This window comes from Acipenser ruthenus, chromosome 47 (genome assembly GCF_902713425.1).
Source record: "Acipenser ruthenus chromosome 47, fAciRut3.2 maternal haplotype, whole genome shotgun sequence".
NCBI lineage: Eukaryota > Metazoa > Chordata > Actinopteri > Acipenseriformes > Acipenseridae > Acipenser > Acipenser ruthenus.
The window spans coordinates 1,623,425-1,629,747 of record NC_081235.1 but is presented as its reverse complement, the minus strand read 5'-3'; positions in this window follow the sequence as shown (position 1 = coordinate 1,629,747).

Here is a 6,323-nt window from a genome sequence, read left to right as displayed (position 1 = left end):
CTGAAAAACAAAAACATGTAGCACAGTAATAATAATAACAACATTGTGTTGGACCTGGGGCACTTCGTAATATACAATGTGTTTAAAACAGCAGTCGCTGTATTACAATTAAAATTTCACCAGTTACACTTTCAGTGAGGTTAAAATATTCACAAATTGATTGCATTTGTTCAGCAATTGATACCCATGCGTTCTCCTTTTTCATCTGATCTTTATAATCAGCTATATCGACTGCATATACGCAGGGATAAACACTGAGCAGCTTCTCGACTAACAACCGGTCATCCATTTTGGCATTTAATAACCATAGAACCGAGGTCAGCGACTGCAGTTTGAGCTGGGCGATTGCCAGTAGAAAGTATAAATTGCATGGCGACACGACAGCGATGATCGCCAGTCACCGTGCTCTTCAACAACAGTCGAGCAATGTTAAGTGTACAAAAACATACCCACCACTGAGGCGTATAAGTGTGAAATTTACCAGCCACAGACCAAATTAACCCACGTTTGGCGGGTGGGCGGATGCTCATTTCGAACCCTGTTAAAGAGCGTCCTCACAATCACACAATAATCCCTCATTACAGAGCCTCCTCACAATCACACAATAATCCCATACAGAGCATCCTCACAATCACACAATAATCCCTCATTACAGAGCATCCTCACAATATCACACAATAATCCGATAAAGAGCGTCCTCACAATCACACAATAATCCCATACAGAGCATCCTCACAATCACACAATAATCCCTCATTACAGAGCGTCCTCACAATCACACAATAATCCCATACAGAGTGTCCTCACAATCACACAATAATCCCATACAGAGCATCCTCACAATCACACAATAATCCCTCATTACAGAGCGTCCTCACAATCACACAATAATCCGATAAAGAGCGTCCTCACAATCACACAATAATCCCTCATTACAGAGGATCCTCACAATCACACAATAATCCCTCATTACAGAGCGTCCTCACAATCACACAATAATCCCATACAGAGCATCCTCACAAACACACAATAATCCCTCATTACACAGTGTCCTCACAATCACACAATAATCCCATACAGAGCATCCTCACAAACACACAATAATCCCTCTTTACAGAGCGTCCTCACAATCACACTATAATCCCATACAGAGCATCCTCACAAACACACAATAATCCCTCATTACAGAGTCTCCTCACAATCACACAATAATCCCATACAGAGCATCCTCACAATCACACAATAATCCCTCATTACAGAGCCTCCTCACAATCACACAATAATCCCATACAGAGCATCCTCACAATCACACAATAATCCCTCATTACAGAGCCTCCTCACAATCACACAATAATCCCATACAGAGCATCCTCACAATCACACAATAATCCCTCATTACAGAGTGTCCTCACAATCACACAATAATCCCTCATTACAGAGCATCCTCACAATATCACACAATAATCCCATACAGAGTGTCCTCACAATCACACAATAATCCCATACAGAGCGTCCTCACAATCACACAATAATCCCATACAGAGCGTCCTCACAATCACACTATAATCCCATACAGAGCGTCCTCACAATCACACAATAATCCCTCATTACAGAGCATCCTCACAATCACACAATAATCCCATACAGATCGTCCTCACAATCACACAATAATCCCATACAGAGCATCCTCACAAACACACAATAATCCCTCATTACAGAGCGTCCTCACAATCACACAATAATCCCTCATCCTCACAATCACACAATCATCCCATAAAGAGTGTCCTCACAATCACACAATAATCCCTCATTACAGAGCGTCCTCACAATCACACTATAATCCCATACAGAGCATCCTCACAAACACACAATAATCCCTCATTACAGAGCGTCCTCACAATCACACAATAATCCCATACAGAGTGTCCTCACAATCACACAATAATCCCATACAGAGCATCCTCACAAACACACAATAATCCCTCATTACAGAGCGTCCTCACAAATACACAATAATCCCATACAGAGCGTCCTCACAATCACACAATAATCCCATACAGAGCATCCTCACAATCACACAATAATCCCATACAGAGCATCCTCACAATCACACAATAATCCCCCATTACAGAGCGTCCTCACAAGCACACAATAATCCCTCATTACAGAGCATCCTCACAATATCACACAATAATCCCTCATTACAGAGCGTCCTCACAATCACACAATAATCCCATACAGAGCATCCTCACAATCACACAATAATCCAAAACAGAGCATCCTCACAATCACACAATAATCCCTCATTACAGAGCATCCTCACAATATCACACAATAATCCCTCATTACAGAGCATCCTCACAATCACACAATAATCCCTCATTACAGAGTGTCCTCACAATCACACAATAATCCCATACAGAGCCTCCTCACAATCACACAATAATCCCATACAGAGCATCCTCACAATATCACACAATAATCCCATACAGAGCGTCCTCACAATCACACAATAATCCCATACAGAGCATCCTCACAAACACACAATAATCCCTCATTACAGAGCATCCTCACAATATCACACAATAATCCCTCATTACAGAGTGTCCTCACAATCACACAATAATCCCATACAGAGCATCCTCACAAAAACACAATAATCCCTCATTACAGAGCGTCCTCACAATCACACAATAATTCCATACAGAGCGTAATCACAATCACACTATAATCCCATACAGAGCATCCTCACAATCACACAATAATCCCATACAGAGCATCCTCACAATCACACAATAATCCCTCATTACAGAGCATCCTCACAATATCACACAATAATCCCTCATTACAGAGCGTCCTCACAATCACACAATAATCCCATACAGAGCATCCTCACAAACACACAATAATCCCTCATTACACAGTGTCCTCACAATCACACAATAATCCCATACAGAGCATCCTCACAATCACACAATAATCCCTTTTTACAGAGTGTCCTCACAATCACACAATAATCCGATAAAGAGCGTCCTCACAATCACACAATAATCCCATACAGAGCATCCTCACAATCACACAATAATCCCATACAGAGCATCCTCACAATCACACAATAATCCCTCATTACAGAGCATCCTCACAATCACACAATAATCCCTCATTACAGAGCGTCCTCACAATCACACAATAATCCCATACAGAGCGTCCTCACAATCACACAATAATCCCATACAGAGCATCCTCACAATCACACAATAATCCCTCATTACAGAGCGTCCTCACAATCACACAATAATACCTCATACAGAGTGTCCTCACAATCACACAATAATCCCATACAGAGCATCCTCACAAGCACACAATAATCCCTCATTACAGAGCATCCTCACAATCACACAATAATCCCATACAGAGCATCCTCAATCACACAATAATCCCATACAGAGCATCCTCACAATCACACAATAATCCCATACAGAGCATCCTCACAATATCACACAATAATCCCATACAGAGCATCCTCACAATATCACACAATAATCCCTCATTACAGAGCATCCTCACAAACACACAATAATCCCTCATTACAGAGCGTCCTCACAATCACACAATAATCCCTCATTACAGAGCATCCTCACAATCACACAATAATCCCATACAGAGCATCCTCACAAACACACAATAATCCCATACAGAGCGTCCTCACAATCACACAATAATCCCTCATTACAGAGCGTCCTCACAATCACACAATAATCCCATACAGAGCATCCTCACAAACACACAATAATCCCATACAGAGCATCCTCACAATCACACAATAATCCCTCATTACAGAGCATCCTCACAATCACACAATAATCCCATACAGAGCATCCTCACAATCACACAATAATCCCTCATTACAGAGCATCCTCACAATCACACAATAATCCCATACAGAGCATCCTCACAATCACACAATAATCCCTCATTACAGAGTGTCCTCACAATCACACAATAATCCCATACAGAGCATCCTCACAATCACACAATAATCCCATACAGAGCATCCTCACAATCACACAATAATCCCTCATAACAGAGCGTCCTCACAATCACACAATAATCCCTCATTACAGAGCATCCTCAATCACACAATAATCCCTCATTACAGAGCGTCCTCACAATCACACAATAATCCCTCATTACAGAGCATCCTCACAATCACACAATAATCACATACAGAGCATCCTCACAATCACACAATAATCCCTCATTACAGAGCGTCCTCACAATCACACAATAATCCCTCATTACAGAGCGTCCTCACAATCACACAATAATACCTCATTACAGAGCGTCATCACAATCACACTATAATCCCATACAGAGCATCCTCACAATCACACAATAATCCCATACAGAGCATCCTCAATCACACAATAATCCCATAGAGAGCGTCATCACAATCACACAATAATCCCTCATTACAGAGCATCCTCACAATATCACACAATAATCCCTCATTACAGAGCATCCTCACAATCACACAATAATCCCATACAGAGCGTCCTCACAATCACACAATAATCCCTCATTACAGAGTGTCCTCACAATCATACAATAATCCCTCATTACAGAGTGTCCTCACAATCACACAATAATCCCATACAGAGCATCCTCACAAGCACACAATAATCCCATACAGAGCGTCCTCACAATCACACAATAATCCCTCATTAGAGTGTCCTCACAATCACACAATAATCCCATACAGAGCATCCTCACAAGCACACAATAATCCCTCATTACAGAGCGTCCTCACAATCACACAATAATCCCATACAGAGCATCCTCACAATCACACAATAATCCCTCATTACAGAGTGTCCTCACAATCACACAATAATCCCATACAGAGTGTCCTCACAATCATACAATAATCCCTCATTACCTAAATTTGTTGAGGACTGGTGCAAAATTCTGGAAAACAAAAAGTTAAATACGTAGAGCTCAACAGTTGTTTGCTCTCAGTTATTATCTCTTTAAGTAACGAGTAAAGGATATGATTAATACTGCTGGCATCTGCTGTTGGCGAAGATTGTTTCCACTGAAAAACTGAAGTTTCACTTTCGATTTCTGTGTGTGATGCAGCAATCTGAGTGCAGCAGATCTGTGTCTACTAGCAGACTGCTGTTAGGAGAATCAGAGATCATCTACAGGGCAATGCATTGGCAAGTAGTAAACTATTTGTTCTTGTCTTAATAAGTGATTTATTATGTTTTATTCCAACATGATGTCAGAAGCTCCTGTTCACAAAAAACCTTTTAAAAACCAGCTTTCAGTTACTGTTAAACAAAAGTAATATAATGGAGGAAATAGTATTGTATTTTACTTCCAATGGAAATCTCAAACAGTAAAAAAAAAAAAAAAAGCTGTCAGCATATAATGCTAAGTCTCAACATGTAATTTATATTTCAAAATAGAACGTTTTTAACAGCACTGAAAAAAGATACTGTCAAGCTATGAAAATGCAATTTAGTAAACAGAAACACTTTTTCTGATTCTGGCAGGACACTTGACTTCTTTTCCGGCACTCTTGATAACAATGCTCATTACGTGTTCTAATTCTGCAACTTTTCCACATATGCCTGTTGATGCAGAATGCACTGGAAGAAAATTGGTACTTCTGCATGTCTTTCTTAAATTTTTCACGCACTCCGCTAGCCAGTCCACTCTTTTGCCCAGTCATATATTGTGCACACTCTGTTGTAATCCCAGTTAGTTTCTTCCAAGGTAATTCTGCACTTTCCATGGCTTCTTGAAGTAAAAGAAAAGTCATTTCCTGTGGTTGCGTTGTTCATGCTTAAATTTAAAAGCGCTTCAATAACATTAAAGTTAATATTACCTGCCATTTCGGTAATGTGCTCAGCAACCGTGTTACGAGACAGACTGACGTTAGCATACTACATCAACTGTGTATGCTATAATCTATCTTTCACAACTGCAACCGTTGCACTGCAAATCAGACATATTGCCTTGTCGTCAAAATTATTCAGTGGAAAAAGAATGTAAATGAATGCGTTCTCTGTTAGTAAACAGGGCAGTAAATTTAGATTTATTGCACACTACTTTAAGTGCGCGCTAATTCCAAATTTAGTGCCGTTTCGTAAATGAGGCCCATTGTGTTTGTTGCAATTGAGAACATCTTAAAACTTGCCTACAGTCTGTCTGGAGGCACTTGATTAATTGCAAGTGAAACTCTCCTGCAGGATGCTCCACAGTTAGATGCTACTTTAAGTTAGTTGTAATTCCCCCTCTGTGTTGATGTCTCAGTC